The sequence below is a fragment of the Durio zibethinus genome, chromosome 15 (genome assembly GCF_047325235.1).
Source record: "Durio zibethinus cultivar Kanyao isolate XHJ-2024 chromosome 15, ASM4732523v1, whole genome shotgun sequence".
NCBI classification, from domain to species: domain Eukaryota; kingdom Viridiplantae; phylum Streptophyta; class Magnoliopsida; order Malvales; family Malvaceae; genus Durio; species Durio zibethinus.
Window position 1 is genome coordinate 23,569,030 of NC_143176.1, and position 19,472 is coordinate 23,588,501.

At 41.2% G+C, this 19,472-nt stretch overlaps 1 non-coding gene and 3 pseudogenes across 1 annotated transcript; all 4 read right to left on the reverse strand.

Annotated features, from left to right (window-relative positions):
• Window positions 1-1,922: 1,922 nt before the first annotated feature.
• LOC149514794 (25S ribosomal RNA) lies at window positions 1,923-5,205 on the reverse strand (annotated as a pseudogene).
• A 231-nt stretch (window positions 5,206-5,436) lies between these two features.
• Window positions 5,437-5,592, reverse strand: LOC149514795 (5.8S ribosomal RNA). The gene has a single exon (XR_016328431.1). It is a non-coding gene; the product is annotated as a 5.8S ribosomal RNA (ribosomal RNA).
• A 290-nt stretch (window positions 5,593-5,882) lies between these two features.
• On the reverse strand, window positions 5,883-7,181 carry LOC149514796 (18S ribosomal RNA; annotated as a pseudogene).
• Window positions 7,182-7,530: 349 nt separating this feature from the next.
• Window positions 7,531-9,272, reverse strand: LOC149514797 (18S ribosomal RNA; annotated as a pseudogene).
• Window positions 9,273-19,472: the final 10,200 nt, after the last annotated feature.

Sequence of the window (19,472 nt, forward strand, 5' to 3'; positions counted from 1 at the left end):
ATGGGTAACTAGCCCAGAATAGTGGTATGGTTAGTGATCAAGATTGCAGAGTTTTAGACATAATGTTCAAGTTAGGTACAATTGAGCTAGGCCCTAATGTGGGCATTGGTGAGCGCTTATATGAATTTACAAGCCATAAAAATGGCATTGGCACATTAGAAATATAAAGATGTGCCTGAGCTCACCTACTACCCGATCTTAGTGTGCATGGTCCATGGTGCATGGTGCATGGCCCAGGCCTAGGATACCTATATATGGTGTGTAGCCTAGCATATGCCGATGTTGTTCGAGGTAACTACCCATATAAAGGGCTAGCATGTGCCAAGTCCACTGGCCCACATGTCCTGAAGGTGGTCAAGGCTTGTGCATGTGTTACGATCCCTAAACTGGTTTAGGCCTAGGGGTTCTCTTCGAGTCTAAAAGTAATTCCAATTCTAGTGGGATAGGGTCTGACATCTATGGGGACCAAGCTTTAAGGCCTATTGGAGGCCCAGGTCATTGGGAACTAGCCTAAAACAGTGGTATGGGTAGTGATCAAGATTCTAGAGGCTCAGGTATAGTATTCAAGTTCGACAGAATTGAGCCAAGCTAAGGTGCAAGAACTGGTGAGTGATGCACAAATATATAGTCAGACTTAGGTATGGGTGCATGGTTAGACCAAGGTACAAACACAGCTAAGCACAGTCTTGAGAGGATCAATATTTGTGGGCTTCTAGAAGGCCCAGCACTGTAGCATAATCTTTGACAAGCTGGAATTATGCTAAGCATTTAAGTTTAGTATGCTGACTTAGGTAGACAATAAGATGTAATCGATCGAGTTTAAGCCAATATAGAATTAAGCTTGAGCTTAAGCATGACTCGAAATTCAAAGCTCAAAACTTGACTCGAGCTCGACTCGAAATTTGAAGCTTAAACTCGATTGAGTTATATTTTTTAGCTCAATTTTGACTTAAGATAGAATTTAAGCTACTTGAGCTTTCTCAATTAGGCTCGATTCTTTTATTCAAAAAAGCTCAATCAGCTGTGCTTGAGCTTGAACTCGAGTTCAAGATATTTTATTAATTAAAATAATTAAAATATATTAAAATATAAAAGGTCAATTAGGCTTGTGAGCTACTTGAGTTAGGATTAAGAATGATCGAATTTGGCTCGATTGATAACTCTAGCTACTCAAGTTTGAGCTTAACTTGATAATAACCAAGCCAAATTTGAATTTTGTTTGAGTTGGACCCAAATAGCTGGTGAGTACTAATGTATCATTTACACCTCTAGCAAATGGAATCAATTCCCTATCCAAGGTCACACGAGGTTTGGCTTAAGACTGCCCGTGACATATGCACCAAGCACCATTTGGTGCTGATGGTGATTGAGGGGCAAACAAGTGCCTTAGGTGGGAGGGTCACGATACACATGCCGTGCCAAGTGCCAACATCTACCAAAGAGGTGTTCAAGGCAACAACCTACACCAAGGGCTCATTTGCACCAACGATGGTTAAGGTAAATGCTCACATAAAGTGCCAGCATCTGGCGATGGTGTCTGAGTCAACATCCTACCCCATGGCGCTAGCATCTACATATGGTGTCCAAGGTAACAATGGGTTAGCAGCTGTCGATTATGTTTGATGCGATTGCCTGCACCAACCAAGGGCCAGATGTTGTTGATGGTGTTTGAGGTAATAACTTGCACTAAGGGCCAGTGTGTGCTGATGGAGTTTGAGGCAAGTGCCTATACCAAGGGCAAGCCCTTCCCTGTAACAAATACTAAGGGCATTTGGTTATTGTTTACTTGGACTCCTAAGGGAGGGATGTCATCGCCCAGCCAAATCAATTGCAATAGAAAACACCATTGATCCCCAACCCTAGAAGTATGCAGTGTAAAAAATGAAGTGAGTGGACTTTGGTGGGTGTGAAGTGAGGGAGAGATGAATCAAAGTGATGAAGGGCTGAATCTTAGTGGATCATGGTAGCAAGGCAACTTTACCACTTACAATACCTTGTCACATATTTAAGCCATTTGTAAAGGATTTTACCCACCACTTCATGGGAATGAGCCCTAAGGAGGCCTGTGTGGCTTGTTCGTCGTAAGGGCTACACCTACTACATGTGCCATTAAGGGCCATGGGCCCTTACTCAGGTTGGCAACGAGTGATGGGTGTGTGCATTATTTCTAGCCTAGATTCTAACTTAGAAGTGTTCAGTCATAATCTAGTGTATGGTAGCTTCACACTACTAGCTTTTTAACCAAACATGATGACCAATTGTGCGAATCAATGGTTCCTCTCATACTAGGTGTGACGCTACCATCAGTAGGGTAAAACTAACCTATCTCATGGTAGTTTAAACCTAGCTCATGTTTTCTAGTGGTGTGGGTGAACAATCTAACACTTGGTGAATTCTGCTTCATAATGATAGGAAGAAACAACATCAAAGAATCAAAAAGCAATGTCGCTATGAATGCTTGGTTATCATAAGCCAATTATCCCTCTGGTAACTTTTCTAACACCTCTAACCTCAAATTTTAAAGGTTTAAAGGATCAATAGGCCACACTTTCATGATTCGTATTCGTACTAGAAAATAGAATCAAATAACCTTTTACCCATTTGTTCCACATAAGATTTCTATTCTTGTTAAGCTCATTTTAGGACACCTGTATTATCTTTTAACAAATGTGCCGCCTTAGCCAAACTCCCTACCTAACAAGGTTTTCTGTTTGGATTGATCGACCAAGGGCAATTTTGGTTCCAAAAGAAGGGGTCATGTCCCATTTCTGATTCATGGAATAAGTAAAATAATGTTAAAAGTTGTGATATTTCAATTTTGCCCAAAGGCTTCCATTTATCCTATACCTCTCAACTCATTTCACAAAGTTGGACTTTGCCAAGCTCATTCCCTTAGTTGTTGTTTTATTGGATAGTAAATAGGGATAGTGGGAATCTCATTAATCCATTTATGCATGTCACTAATTAGATGATGAGGCATTTGGTTACCTTAAGAGAGTCATAGTTACTTTCGCTATTTACCTGCACTTGGTTGAATCTCTTCACTTTGACATTCAGAGCATTGGGCAAAAATCACATTGAGTGAGCATCCGTAGGGACCATTACAATGCTTTGTTTTAATTAAATAGTTGGATTCCCCTTGTTCATAATAGTTCTGAGTGGACTATTTGTCATCTAGGAAAGACCCCCAAGAGAGCCATTCCCAGTCCATCCCCTAGATGGCATGTGATGACCCATTCTTATTGTAATAACAGCTCAAGTAGTGCACTAGTAGTCGATGGGTTCAGGATTGGGACCTCCATGCCTAGCCTTTAGAGCTAACCCTTTTCCTAAGGTTACAAATCCATTTTACTGACATCCTTTACCTATATTGGTTCATCGACCAGAGGTTGTTCACCTTAGAGACCTGATGCAGTTATGAGTATGATTGGGCATGGATGGTAGTTGGTTTTCTGGATTTTCAAAGGTCGATAGGGGCACATTAGACACCATGTAATGTGTAGTGCTTTTTTGGTTGTTATACCTTACCTTTGGTTGAGCTATTTCCAGGGTAGGCAAGCCATTAAATAAAAAAGATAACTTTTTCTGAGGCCTTCACCAACATCTTCAAACTTTTTAACATCACCATTAGTCATCGTATCTTGGTTTAGGAATTTTAGCTTGATTCCCTTTTGAAGCTTGTGCTGGACGTGCTATCGGATGACCTTTCCCCATCTTTTAGGATCGACTAACCTATGTGCAAGTGTCATTCACATGGAACCTTTCCCTTCTTCAACCTTCGAAGTTCTTATTTGAATATTTGCTACTACCACTAAGATCTATACTGATGGTCGCTCTACTCATGCTTTGGGTTTTGCAGTGTCCCCACACCTTGCTATTCATTAGGGCCTGGCCCTTGCCCTAATAGCCATATATAGGTTGTATGCTTAAGCACCATCCATTTTTAGAGCTAGTTGATTTGGCAGGTGAGTTATTACACACTCATTAGTAGATTTTGACTTTTATTACCACTGTCCTATTATCTTAATTGACCAACACCTTTTGTGGGTTCTAGGTTAGCATGCAGTTAGGCATTGTAACCTAGCTTCTAGTTCATCCTGCATCACCAGTTTTGCTTAACAAAATGGCCCACTAAGAGCTCATGATTCCATGGAATGGCTTCATGAAGTAGCCTCACCCTCTTAACTATTTAAAGTTGGAGAATAGGTCAAAGGTATTGCACCTCTGATGCCTCTAATCATTGGCTTTACTTGATGGAACTTGCTAAGGGCTACAACAATCCTAAGGGAAACTTTAGAGGGAGCTAGCTACTAGACATTTCAATTAGTTTTTCACCCTATACCTAAGTCAAATGAATGATTTGCATGTTAGTATTGCTGCAGGCCTCCACCAGAGTTTTCTCTACCTTCGCCTCACTCAGGCGCAGTTCAAAAGATCAAGGTTGGTCGATAGTGCACTTGCGAGGGATCTTGCCAATTAGTTTCCTTACGCCTTATGGGTTTTCTAGCTTATTGACTTGCACACATGTCAAACTCTTTGGTTCATATTTCAAGATGGGCCAGATGGGGAGCCTGTAGGTTGACCCTAAGAGCACATGTGGGTTGACACACATCTAGATGGCATGTGTTTCATTCCACGATAGTGGTGACAATGTCTCTGTAGGCATATAAAAAGCTTAAGCTTGGGCCATTGCAATGATCTGCATCGATCCATGCCCCAAATTGATTGGTGGACCAACTCTTGCCATTCCACATCCAACTGAGGTGCATCCCTAGCCCCTATCTACTTCTCTACCAATAATTTCATGCCCTTTTTGACTCTTTTTTTAAAGTCATTTTCATCTTTCCCTCATGATACTTGTTCGTTATTGGTCTCTTCCTTGTATTCAACCTTGGATAGAATTTATTACCTGATTAGGGCTACATTCCTAAATAACTTGACTCACAGATAATGCCTTATGGTGTGACAGGGTCTAGGCATAACAAGGCTTTCACCCTCTTTGATACCTCTTTCTAGTGGACTTGGGCCTAGTCCACCATTTAGGATGCTTCTCCAGACTACAATTTAGATATCGAAGGTGCCTAATTATCAAGTTAGGCTTTTCCCAATTCGCTTATCATTACTAGGGGAATCCTAGTAAGTTTCTTTTCTTTTACTTATTGATATGCTTAAACTCAGAGAGTAATCTTGCTTGACCTAGGGTCACGATGCAACCATTGATTGAGTGATGCGAGGGGTCTGATGGGGTTCAAATGGAAAATAAATGCTCGTCATTAGAGACAATGCATGCTAGGAGCTTTACTAGCAATGATCACAGCACTATCATTACCAATGACTCATTTTTGGGCCAACGACAATTGACGAGATCATAAAGGCCATTTTTTGCCCCCTCACTCGAAGCTCGATGGGTAAGGGGTTGGAAGGGGCAATGTTGCATGACACCTAGGCAATTAGGCCCTTGGCCTAATGGCTTGGGGTGAAACTTGCATTCAAAGACTCGATGGCTCATGGGATTCTGCAATTCACACCAAGTATCATATTTCACTATGTTTTTCATCGATGCGAGAGTCAAGATATCCATTGTTGAGAGTTGTTTTGGTTTTTCATGACAAAAGGAGTCACAATGCCACCCATACATGCAATGTGAACCGATGATAATGGCACACATGCTCTTTTTCATTTTGATCCCTTAGTGCGATTCATGCTGGGGATTTGTTATTCGACCACAAGTGATGACACTGATTATTTCACTGACTTAATAGGCAAAACAAAGTGGCCATCATGCACACCCATAACCGAAAGAGCCTTAGGGCACGAAGACAGCCTCGCCCCATCGATGTTTTGTTAAGATATTCATGTGTCATTCATTGAGCAAGTTTCAACAATGATCCTTCCACAAGTTCACCTATGAAAACCTTGCTATGACTTCTCCTTCCTCTAAATGATAAGGTTTAGTGGACTTCTCATGATGTCGCAGGTAGCAAACCATCCATGTTGCCATAATTTGAACACTTCATAGACCATTCAATTGGGCGAAGTGACAGGTGGTGTGTACAAAGGGTAGGGATGTAGTTAATGCAAGCTGATGACTCACGCTTATTAGGAATTCCTTATTGAAGACCAACAATGACAATGATCTATCCCTATCATGATGAAATTTTAAAAATTATCCGGCTTTAACAGCTAAGGCTATAGACACATTGAATACATTAGTGTATTATGTGTGCAGCCCAAAATATCTAAGGGTATCATAGACTTGTTATTGCCTCAAACTTCCTTAGCTTAAAAGGTCGTAGTCATTCTAAGAAGCTAGCCATGAAGGTTCACCTTCGTATAGCTAGTTAGTAGGCTAAGGTCTCATTCGTTAATTGAATTAACCAAACAAATCACTCCACCAACTAAGAATGGCCATGCACTACCACCTATAGAATAAAAAAAAAGCTCTTAATCTATCAATCCTTAGTATGTCTAGACTTGGTAAGTTTCCATGTGTTAAGTCAAATTAAGCCATAGGCTCCACTACTAGTGGTGCCCTTTCATCAATTCCTTTAAGTTTCAGCCTTATGACCATACGCCACCTGAAACCCAAAGACTTTGATTTCTTATAAGGTGCCAGAGGAGTCCTAAATGTAACATCCATTGATTATTGGTTGGCATCATTTATGGTTAAGACTAAGACAATATCTAATCATCTTTGAGCCTTCAACTTCCATTCTTGATTAATGAAAACATCTTTGGCAAATGCTTTTACAGTTGTTCATCCTCCATAAATGCAAGAATTTCACCTTCGACTATGAAATATGAATGTCCTTGACTATCCCTATTAATCATTACTCCAATCGCCATAGCATTATCAAAACTGAACCAATAGCAATGGGGTTTCGACGATTAGAGGTGGGGGGCCAGGGGGTGTGCACATATGATGTGTGATTACTGCTGGTCCTTAGCCCTTATAGTGGGCCTTTATCCCCCAATGAACCTCAATAACTCATAGCCCCTTAATGAGCATCAAAGCTTTTATGGTTCATAGTCAGTAGCCATTCAAGTGTTTGAAATGGGGACACCTTTTTCAAATGGCCACAAAATCTTCTACACTGATTTTTTAGCTGAATGTTTTTGTGGATGCCAACAAAAATACAAGAATTTTTCTACTCATGGGATTTTGCAATTCTCACCAAGTATAACATTTTGCTACGTTCTTCATTAATGCGAGACCTGAGATATCTATTGCTGAAAGTCATTTTGGTTTTCTATGACAAAAGGAGTCACGACGCCACCTACAAACACACTGCGAAAGGGATAGCAACATCACACGTGCTCTTTTTCATTCTAGTTCTTTAGTGTGATATGCATCGAGGGCTCGTTATTTGGCCACAGAGGATGATACCAATCATTTTGCCCACTCAAGAGGCAAAACAAATTGACCATTGTACACGCCTAAGGCTAGAAGGGGCTTATGGTATGAAGACATGCTTGCCCTCTTAGTGTTTCATTAACACATTTGTGGGTCATTCATTGAGCAAGTTTTGACAATGATCCTTCCCTAGGTTCACCTACAAAAACATTGTTACAACCTTTCATTCCTCTAAATGATAAGGTTCAGTGGACTTTCCATGATATCGTAGATAGCAAACCATCCACGTCACCATGATCCAAACACTTTACTAGACATTCAACCAGTAGGACAGGCGGTGTGTAAAAAGGGTAAGGATGTAGTCAACATGAGCTAATGACTTGCACTTACTATCCCTAGCATGATGAAATTTTAAAGATTACCCAAACCTATCAGCCAAGGCTATAGACTCATTGAATACATCAGTGTAGCACACGTGCAACCCAGAACATCTAAGGGCATCACAAACCTGTTATTACCTCAAACTTCCTTAGTTTAAGTAGCCATAGTCCCTTTAAGAAGCTAGCCACAAAGGATCACCTCCATATAGCTAGTTAGCAAGCTGAGGTCTTGTTTGTTAATGGATTTAACTAGACAAATCAATCCTCCAACAAAGAACTACCATGCACCACCTCTCATAGAATCAAGAAAGAGCTCTTAGTCTATCAATCTTTACTATGTCTAAACCTGGTAAGTTTTCCTGTATTAAGTCAAATTAAGCCATAGGTTGCACTCCTGGTGGTGCCCTTCCATCAATTTCTTTAAGTTTTAGTCATGTAACCATACTCCCCCCAGAACCCAAAGACTTTGATTTCTCATAAGGTGTTGACGGAGTCTTGAAAGTAAATCCATTGATCCTTGGTTGACATCATTTATGGTTGAGACTAGGCTAATATCTAATCATCTTCAAGCTCACAACTATCATTCTTGATTAATGAAAACATCCTTGGTAAATGCTTTCCCAATTGTTCATCTTTCATAAATCTAAAAATTTCACCTCTGACTATGAAATACGAATGCCCTCAACTATCTTTGTTAATCATTACTTTGATCTCAAAGGCCACCACAATAGGATAGAAATTCTAATGTATACAAGCATAGGCCTACTTTGAGCACTCTATTGTTTTTAAAATAACAGCACTAGAGGAATGACCTAACCAGTTAAGGCTAGGAGCACATCTTTAGTAGAAGGATGAGTAGATCAATGCTCACTGTGGGTAGGCTAGATGACCCAACCCTAATTTTGACCATGAGCTTTTTAACTGCAACAACTTAAATATATCCCATTAAAATTGGTATTACTATAGCTATTGGCACTAGACTTGCCCTCAAATGGATCTTTATTAAGGGATTTAGACTGTACTCATTTCAATTACCAAACTCATAGAGCCTGACATTGTTATTTATTATAACTACCACCCCATGTCAGGATTGGGTAATTTGCACACTTGCTACGTTCTTTGGATTTGCTAGTCGTTTCTTAGGCTCCCTCTTCGGAATTCAACCCTAATTCTCTGTTACCCTTCACCACCATGGTAGACCACTATCCTACCATCGAAAGTTGATAGGGTAGAAATTTGAATGATGCGTCCTGACATAAAAGTCGTGCAATTTGTTGAGTTACTATGAATCATTAGAGCAATGGTCAAAGCCTGTATCAACCTTTTATCTAATAAATGCATCCCTTTTAGAAGTTGGGGTTTGTTGCACGTATTAGCTCTAGAATTGCTATGGTCATTTGAGTAATAGATACCATTAAACAAACTATAATTGATTTAATGAGCCATTTGTAGTTTCACAGTTTGAATTAGTTCATACTCACATATGCATGGCTTAATCTTTGAGACAAGCTTTTGACACTGGCAGGATCAACCACGTAGCATTCTTTTAGGATGTTAGCAGCGCATGGGCCTCAATACCCTGACAGAGCAACAAAGAGAGCCAACATGGAGCACAAGTGTTATGCACATGGAGCACAAGTGTTATGCATGTTGAGCATGTAAAATGTATAGCATCGAACGAACAAGGGTCAAAATTCTATGCCTATAAAACATTTCGCATCTGAGAGCTTGATCGAACACTACTGCACCAATATGGCCACACAGGTTTTGGTGGCACACTTGGGACATGGGGCATGATTGAGGTCTAACCCATAGCCCCTAAAGACATAAGATGGATGAGGGATGCCAAGACATCCAGTTTCAATCAATTTAGGTATGCAGCATAAGATCTCGATTGTGCCCCCAGGGTGCGATGACCACATAGGGGAGATTGAAGATGATGGCATGTCAATAGTTCGATGAATTAAGCATGGAGCCTGTCAACACACATAACCATAGCACCACTCATATGCCTATTGCATACATGTGGTAGTAACTATGCACACTGGTCCATAACCTACCCAATCGATTACTCGATGAGTGAACGGAGGAAATGATCTACGAGGCCATGCCATAACCACTTGGCACAAGAAAAACACAAGCAAGGGCCATGAGACTGCCTTTGCTAACCAATAGGTAATAATGACATGACACCACCAATGCTTGGTGTGGCTAGGCCCTCATACACAAACTCTACTACCACCACCCTAAAGGGACATTGCCTAATTTAAAGACTTGTTTTTTGGGTCTTGGACAGCATTGGTTGCATGTACGGGCTTGGCTAGGCCAAGGCATTTTTTTGGTCTATGAGAAAGGACCACTAGATTACCAAATACTTGAAAGACTAGGCAAGACCAAGCCTGAGATAGCAGCTTCTGCTTGCACCATCCTAGGGAGCCGTTACCTAATTTAGGGACTTAGTTTGGGGTCTGGGGCAGTATCAACCATAGATGTCACCGACTATGTATGAGTCCTAGACCAAGAGGGTCACGGTCGAGACTTGCTAGAGATGGTGCAAGTGAATCACTAGGAAGGATTGAGACTAAGGTCTTAAAGGCACATACTTTAACCAAGTGTGCAAACTAAGGCTAAGGCCAAAGTGTAGGAGTAAACTCATGGTATGTTACACAATGCTAGGCATGAAGACTACTTGTTAGAAGGTTCAAGAGCACCCTAGGATGTGGCACAGGTAGTCAGACATAGAAAGGTCTAGAACCATCTAGAGACAGGTCATGCACACAGGCATGAAAGTACCTAGAACCTTAAAGGTAGGCCAGATGTGTGGGCATTGAAGGTCCCAAAAGGGTTGGGCATGGGCATAGTGATAGGCACTGCAGCACCCAGAGAAAAAGTTTCTAGAAGACTTTAGCTGTAAGTAGAGTGGCACTTAGACGGAGAAGACTTTAGAACCTATTAGGTGTGGGCACTCACTGAAAGTGCCTTGACTCTTTCAGACCCAAGGGCTTGGTAAGGAACCTAAAACCAGTATATCTTTAGAAAGGCCTTAGCGGACTTTGTTAAAGCTTGGAAACCCTAAAACTATCTAGAAGGCCCTTAATGGCCATACACTTGGATTCATTATAACCATAAGTACCAAAGAGGCTCAAGTATAAATAGGAGAACCTCCCCCTCATTTATACATAAGCCATAACCAAGTGAACATAGAGAAGTAAGAATGTAAGCATTAGCGACATAGGCCTTGAGAGCCTTTGTAGAGAACACATAAAGGGCTGTGTTCCAAGAGTAAGTGTATATACCCCATCAAGTAAATAAACTACTATTGCCTTAACCATTTTCTTTCTAGCTTTTTCCTAAACTCTTAGGAGGTTAGTTGAGTTCTAGCACAAGTGAAGAGCATAATCGATTAGTGCATGGCACCTAGTCGGTTTAAAGACTAACTTAGGCATACAAATGGTAGTTTCCTACCTAAGGTTGCATGATAGCTAGGCTTAAGCTCCCAGCCTATGATAGTTGGTATCAGAGTAAGTTTCAAACCTTGGTTACGATCAGCGTTGGTGTCGATTTGAGTGCACGGGTAGCTTGTGTGTTAGTGTGTCAGTTGTGCTGTAAACTTGCAATAAGAAGTATTGTGTAGGTGATTGCTGGTTGTCAATGCCAAGAGTAGGGCATAAATACGTGTGAGTACTCCTAAGTAAATTATGGGAAGTCCTTAGTCCAAGCTTTGTAATTATGGTGCGCATGAAAAAGCATGGCTAGTAACTTTCAAGTAGAGTGCATAAGTGAAGTGCAAGAGGGCAACCCACCCATAAGCAAGGAGAGAAAGACTGGTTCAAAGGATCGATTGTCATCCATGGCTTTTCGGTTGGCAAAATGAAAGTTAGGCATGGGAGATTTGAGGGATCAATTTAAAGACACTGAGGATTGCATCCAACAGCTAGACTTGGCATAGGAAGAGCTTAAAAAAGAGATGCATAGTGTATTGACTCAAGAGATGGAAGTGCTTATGCAACATAATGAAGCTCTAAAGGCTCAAGTGGTAGCCTTACGAGAAGAACTAGAGCAACTCAAGCAGAAGTTTGTTGCATTTTGGGTTGCATAGTTACAAACAAAGGTTTAGGACCTAGGCTGAAAGTCCTAAGCCAAAGCCATTCGTGAGAAGTCGCTCAGCTAAAGAAGTTGACAACTTCGTGTGGGGCATGGGGTAGTACTTTCTAGTGGTTAGTACAGTAGAGGAAGCCATGGTAAGCATTCTACCATGTACTTAACTAATGTGGCCTTGTTATGGTGGCATTGAAGGTACAATAACATGTAGCGAGGGTACACCACAATCACCACATGGGATCAGTTTGTGAGGGAACTAATAAGATAGTTTAAGCTAGAGTATGCAAAAGAAAAAGCTCAGGCAAAGCTTCACCAATTCACTTAAAAGAGAAGAGTGTGAAACTATTATCGAGAGTTCTTGGAACTATCACTTATGGTTCCCAGCATAGCCAAGCAAGAAGCCTTGTTTTACTTCTTTGACTGGTTAAAGTCATGGGCAAGTATCGAGCTGAAGCAGCGTAAGGTCCAAAACTTGAGTTAGGCAATTATAGTTGCCAAATCATTGGTTAAGTATCAGTATACCAAGTTTTTTAAGCCTAGAGGCAACAGCTTAAGTGGGGGAGATAAGAGTAACTGCTTTTCATTAAAGGATGAGGTTGAGGAAAAGCCACGACATCACAATGCAAGGGTCGAAGAGCCTAACAAGGACAAAGGTAAGATGGCTATTACCTTTAGCACTTATTGTGTTCAGGGTCACATATACATAGGGATAGACCATAATAGAAGAAGCTTGTAGCCATTGTGGAGATTTATAAGGAGTTCAATGGCAAGAATAATGGTAACAATCAGCACGTTGAGGACTCTAATGGTGTATTGAGGCTTGCTGCTATTCGAATGAACTAAGAGGAGTGAACTTCTCAAACTCTCGATGAAGGCGATAATGGTATGGCTACGGAGAGCCACCAGTCAAACCAATAGGATTAGTAGAGTGTTGTCATGGAAAGCCACCAGTTGAACCAAAGAGATCAAGCAGACCCTTTCCTTAGAGTGTACATGGTGACTTTTAAGCAAAAATTGGTTTGGCAATAAACATGTCACTGTCAAGGTAAGAGAAAGGGATGATCATGATCAGGTGCCAAGGACCATCGAGATAAAAGACAAATAATGAATCAATGTGCGTGTGCACTAAAGGATCAACATTCCCTTAGCAACAAGGGTATTGCTAGGACAAGTAAGGGAGAATATCATAGACCATGCATGAGTCCTAGACCAAAAGGGTCACATGATGGGACTTGCTCGAGATGGTGCAAGTGAAGCACTAGGAATGATTGAGACCAAGGTCCTAAAAGAACATATTTTACCCAAGTGTGCAGGCCAAGGCTAGAGCTAGAGTTAGAGTGTAAGAGTACACTCATAATGAGCTACAAGGTGCTAGGCATAAGGACTACTGCTAGAAGGTTCTAGAATACCCCAGGATATAAGACAAGCAGTCAGGTACAAAAAAGCCTAGAACTACTTAGAGATAGGCCATGTATATAGGTATAAAAGGGTTTAGAGAAGCCTGGACGTAAACCAAGTGCATGGGCACTAAAGGTTTCAAAAGGGCTAGGCATGGGCACATGGACAGGCACTGTAGCACCTAGACAAATAAGCCTTTAGAAAACCCTAGCTATAGGTAGAGTGGCACCCAAATGGAGAAGATTTTGGAACCTATTTAGCGTAGGCATTCAACGAAAGTGTCTAAACTCTTCCAAACCTAGAGCCTTAATAGGGAACCTAAGACTAGCATATCTCTAGAAAAGCCTTAGTCGACCTTATTGGAGCCTGGTCACCTTAGAACTGTCTGGAAGGGCCTCAATGGCCATATAGTTTGATTCATTCTAACCATAAGTACCAACGGGGCTCAAGTATAAATAGTAGAGCCTCTCTCTCATTTGTACAAAACCCATAACTAAATGAAAACATATGGAAGCACAAATGTGAACATTAGGGACTTAAGCTTTAAGAGCTTTTATAGAGAACACATAAGGACTAACATACCCCATCAAGTAAATAAAATAGTCTTGCCTTAACCATTTCTTTCGTAGTTTTCTCCTAAACTCCTAGGAGGTTAGTCAAGTTCTAGCACAAGTGCATAGCACAGTTGGTTTGTGCATGGCACTGAGTCCTTTTAAAGGTTGACTTAGGCATATGGATGGTGGTTTCCCACCTAAGGTTGTATGGTAGCTAGGCTTAAGCTCCAAGCCTATGACAATTGGTATCAAGCCAGTTCTACATGGAGTTGGAATTAAAGTAGGTTTCAAACCTTGGTTACAATCGGTGTTGGTGTCGGCTCTAGTGCATGCATAACTTGAGTGTTAGTGGGTCGATTATACTATAGACTTGTAATAAAAAGTGTTGTATGGGTGATTGTTGGTTGTCGGTGCTAAGAATAGGGCATAAATACACTTGAGTGCTCTTAATGAAACTGTGGAAAATCCTTAGTTTGAGCTTCATAATTATGGTGCATGTGCCAAAGCATGGCTAGTAACCTTCAGGTGAAGTGCACGAGTGAAGTACAAAGGGGCTGCTCACCCACAACAAGGGGAGAAAGGCTAGTTTGAAGGATCTATTGTCATCCATGGACTCTCGGTTGGTAAAATATGAGTTAACCATAAGAGATTTGATGGATTAGTTTAAGGACACTAAGGATTGCATCCAAGAGTTAGACTTGCTATAGGAAGAGCTCAAAGAAGAGATGCACGATGCCTTGACTCTAGAGATAGAAGTGCTCACACAGTATAATGAAGCTCTAAAGGCTCAAGTGGTAGCCTTATAGGAAGAAATAGAGTAACTCGGGCTGGAGTTTGTTGCGTTTCAAGCTACCATGTTGCAAACAGGGGTTTAGGACCTATGATGAAAGTGCCCAAGCCAAAGCCATTCATAAGAAGTCACTCAGCCAAAGAAGTCAACAACTTCATGTAAGGCATAGAGTAGTACTTTTGAGTGGCTGGTATAGCACAGAAGGCTAAGGTAAGCACTGTTGCCATGAACTTAATTGATGTGGCCCTATTATGGTGTTGTCAAAAGTGCAATAGCATGCAGCAAAGGGAGACTGCAACACCACATGGGATCAATTTGTGAGAAAACTAACAAGATAGTTTAAACTAGAGTATGAGAAGAGGAAGCTTGGGTGAAGCTTCGTTAGCTCACTCAAATAGGAAGAGTGTAAGATTATTGTTAGGAGTTATTAGAATTGTCACTTATGGTTCCCAACATGGGTGAGCAAAAAGCCTTGTTCTACTTCCTTGATAGGTTAAAGCCATGGGCAAGAATCGAGTTAAAGTGGCATAGGGTCCAAGACTTGAGTCAGGCAATTGTAATTTCTAAATCATTGGTCAAGTATGAGTGCACCAAGTCTCCCAAGACTAGGGACAGTAGCTTAAGTGGGGGAGACAAGAGTAATCACTTTTCATCAAAAGATGAGGTTAAGGAGAAGCTTTGGCATCGCATGGAAAGGGTTGAGGAGTCTAACAAGGACAAAGGTAAGAAGGCCATTACCTTTACTTGTTTCTTATGTTTAAGATCACATAGGCCTAGAGATTGCCCATAATAAAAAAAGCTTGTAGCCATTGTAAAGACTTAAAAGGAGTCCAACAGCAAGAATAATGATAGCAATCAGCACTTTGAAGACTCCAATGATATGTTGAGGCGCAGTGCTATTTGATTGAGCCAAAAAAAAAACAAACCTCTCAAGCTTTCGATGAAGGTGATAATGGTGTGGCTACAAAGAGCCACCAATCAAGCCAATAAGATCAACAGAGTGTGGACATGGAGAGCCACCAGTCAAATCAAAGAGATCAACTAGACCTTTTTTATCAAAGTGCATAATGGGTGACTCTAAAGAGAAAGTCAATTTAATAGTAGACACATCAGTGTCAAGCCAACAGAAAAGAATGATCATAATTAGGTGCCAAAGGCCATTGGGATAAGAGGTAAACATTGATCTAGCATGCACGTATGGTGAAGGATTGGCATTCCTCTAGTAACAAGGGCATTGCTGGAACAAGTGAGGAAAAATGTCATGGATCGTGCATGAGTCATCGACCAAAAGGGTCACATAACGAGACTTGCTCAAGATGGTGAGGTGAAGCATTAGGTAGGTTCAAGACCAAGTTCTTAAAGGCACATACTTTACCCAAGTGTGTGGGCCAAGGCCAAGGCTAGAGTGTAAGAGTACCTTCATGGTGAGCTACATGGTGTCAGGCAAGAGGATTGCCTGCTAAAAGGTTTTAGAACACTCTAGGATGTGGTGCAGGTAGTAAGACATAGAAAGGCCTAAAACATGGAAGGGTTAGACAAGCCTGTAGGTAGGCCAGGTGTACGGGTACTAAAGGTTTTAGAAAGACCAAGCATAGGCATAGTGACAAGCATTGTAGCATCTAAATGAAAAAGCATTTAGAAGGCCCTAGCCATAGGTATAGTGGCATCTAAATAAAGAAGACTCTGGAACACACTAGGCATGGGCATTGAGTGAAAATGCTTGGGCTTTTCCAAACCCAAGTGCTTAATAGGGAGCTTGAAACCAGCATATCTCTAAAAAGGCCTTAGCCTACCTTGTTGAAGTGTAGGCACCATAGAACTGTGTAAAAAGCTCTTAAAGGCCATGCACTTGGATTCATTGTAACCATAAGTACCAAGGGGGCTCAAGTATAAATAGGAAAGCCTTTTCCTCATTTGTACATAAACCATAACCAAGTGATAACATAACGAAGCAAGAGTGTAAGCATTAGGGATATAGGCTTTGAAAGCCTTTGTAGAGAACACATAGGGACTGTGTTCCAATAGCAAGTATACATACCTAATCAAGTAAATAAACTACTCTTGCCTTGACCATTTCCTTCCTAGCTTTCTCATAAACTCCTAGGAGGTTAGTCAAGTTCTAGCACAAGTGCATGACATAGTCGATTAGTGCATGACACCAAGTTGGTTTAAAGGCCGACTTAGGCATATAAACAGTAATTTCCCACCTAACGCTGCATGGTAGCTAAGCTTAAGCTCCTGGCTTGTGACATAGGCACGGGCTTGAGATCAGCATAACTAAGCCTTTTTTTCACATGCATGTTAACTGATCAAGGCCATAGGTGCCTATAGATCACTAGACTAACTAGTCGCCAGACAACATGATGAGAAGGCAAGAATGGCCTAGATTTTGGTCTAGGAACATTATCATGGATATATGCAATGATAGGCCCATTATGTACACTTACTCCCCTCATGGAAGGGAAAAGGGGGCTCGGACAACTAACTCTTAAAGAGCATGAGAGATTTTATAGATATGCTTGTAGTAGACATTAGAGCATTTGAAATGCGGACAATTTTTCAAACAGGCACATCTTGCACCAAGATTTCGTAGGTTTTAATGGTGGTCAAGGCATGTGCTGACACCAAGGCCCAGCATGTGTTGATGGTGTTTAAGGTAACTACCTACGCCAAAAGCCATCTACTACTAATGTTGATCGAGGCATATGCCCAAACCAAAGGCCAGCATGTGCCAATGGTGGTTAAGGCAAGTACCCATACCTAGTGTCAGCTTATGTCAATGATGGTCGAGCCAAGTGCCCATACCAAAAGCTAACTTGTGCTAATGATGTTCAAGGCATGTGCCTGCACCATGCACCAGCATGTGCCATTGATTGTTGAGGCCTTAGTCAAAATTTGATTTTAGGCCACAATGCATATATTGGACTTAGGCATGTGCTAGTTCAACATTTTTTTACCTAGGGCACCATCATTGGAGAACTTGATCAGTGGCATTAAAGGTTCCAACAATTAGGGGTAAGGGCTAGGGAAATGTACGCACATTATATACGATGGGCACAAGTCCTTCACCCTTATATTGGCCCTATATCCCCAAGGAACCTTGACAACTCACACCTTTTAAAGAGCGTAAGAGCTTTTATAGGTTCGCAGCTAGTAGCCATTCAAGAGTCTAAACTAGGAGCATTTTTTTCAAATGGCCAAAAAATCTTCCAAAAAATCTTCTACACTTTAATTTTTTAGTTGAATTTTTTTTATGGAAGCCAATAAAAATACAAGGATCATGTATACCAAAATTAGGGCCAAAACTCCTTTTAAAAAAAATTTAAAAAATCTAAATCGAGAAAAATTTTAAAATTTATGAAAAATAAAAAAAAATGAGTCATCTTGCCATGAAACTTCACATGAAGGCTTAAGGGGCCATTATATGAATTTACAACCATAAAAATGTCATTGGCACAATAAAAATATGATGATGTGCTTGAACCCACCTATTGCCCAACCATGGTGCACATGGTGCCAGCCTAGGCCTAAGATACTTACACATGGTATGGGGCCCAACATGTACTGATCGTGTTCAAGGTAATTGCCTGCATAAAGGCTAGCATGTGTAGATGAGGGTCAAAGCATGTGTTGAGATAAAGGGCCAACAAGTCCCGATGGTGGTTGAGGCAAGTGTATGCATTAAGCATCTTTCGATGTCGATGAAGGTCAAGGCATGTGATGTGTCATAGTCCACAAGCTAATCCAAGCTTAGGGGTTCTTTTTGAGTCACGGAATAGTTTTAGTTCTAGTAAGATAGGGTTTGATAGCCACAAGGACCATGCTTTGAGGCCTACTAGTGGCCCAAGTTATGGGGAACTACCCCAAAATAGTGGTATAGGTAGTGATAAAGACTCCAAAGGCTCAGACATAGTGTATAGGTTTGGTAAAATTGAGCCAGGCCTAGATATGGGAGCTGGTGAGTGCTTATATGAATTTGCAAGCCATAAAAATAGCATTGGCATGGTAAAAATATAAAGATGTGCTTTAACCCACCTACTACCTAATCGTGGTATGCATAGTGCATAGCTTGAGCCTAGGATACCTATATGTGGTGACTGGCCTAGCATGTGCCAATGTGTTTAAGGGAATTGCTCACATAAAGGGCTAGCATGTTTTAATGGTGGTCAAAGCATGACCTAAGACTAAGGGTCAACATATCCCGATGGTGGTCGAAGCATGTGCATGTATCACATTCCACAAGCTAGTCCAATCCCATAGGTTCTCTATAAGTCAAGGAGCAATTCCAGTTTTAGTGAGACAAGGTTTGATGGCTAGATGGATAGGCCTTAAGGCTTACTGGAGGCCCAGGTTACGAAAAGCTAGCCTAGAACAAAGGTATGGGTAGTGATCAAGATTTTAGAGGCTCGACATAATTGAGTTAGGCCCAGGTATGGGTGCTAGTGAGCGCTTATATGAATTTACAAGCTATAAAAATGGCATTGGCATGGTAGAATTATGAAGATGTGGTTGCATCCACCTACTGCCCAGGTATGGTATGCATGGTGCATGTGTCATGCCCTGGGCAGGTGCCAAGTGCATAGGCTCAAGCACCCGAGGTTGAGGCTCGCGCACTAGGAGCATTGGTGGGGGTTTGCACACTAGGCCTTGGTGAAGAGTCCAGATTGCCCGTCCAGCATGTAGGCCAGGCTCGTGTGATGCCCGTACCACATCTAAGAAGGCCCAAGAAAGGAAATGAGCATCAAGATCTTCTAAAAGTGCATTGTATCAGTAAGAGCCTTCTGAAGGATTTGGTTGACCCAAAAAATCAAGAAACAGAGTCCTGTATTAATGTAATTTATGTAATCCTTGATTGATTGTAATTCTTTGATTCTAGGGATTCAGCCATAAGTGTA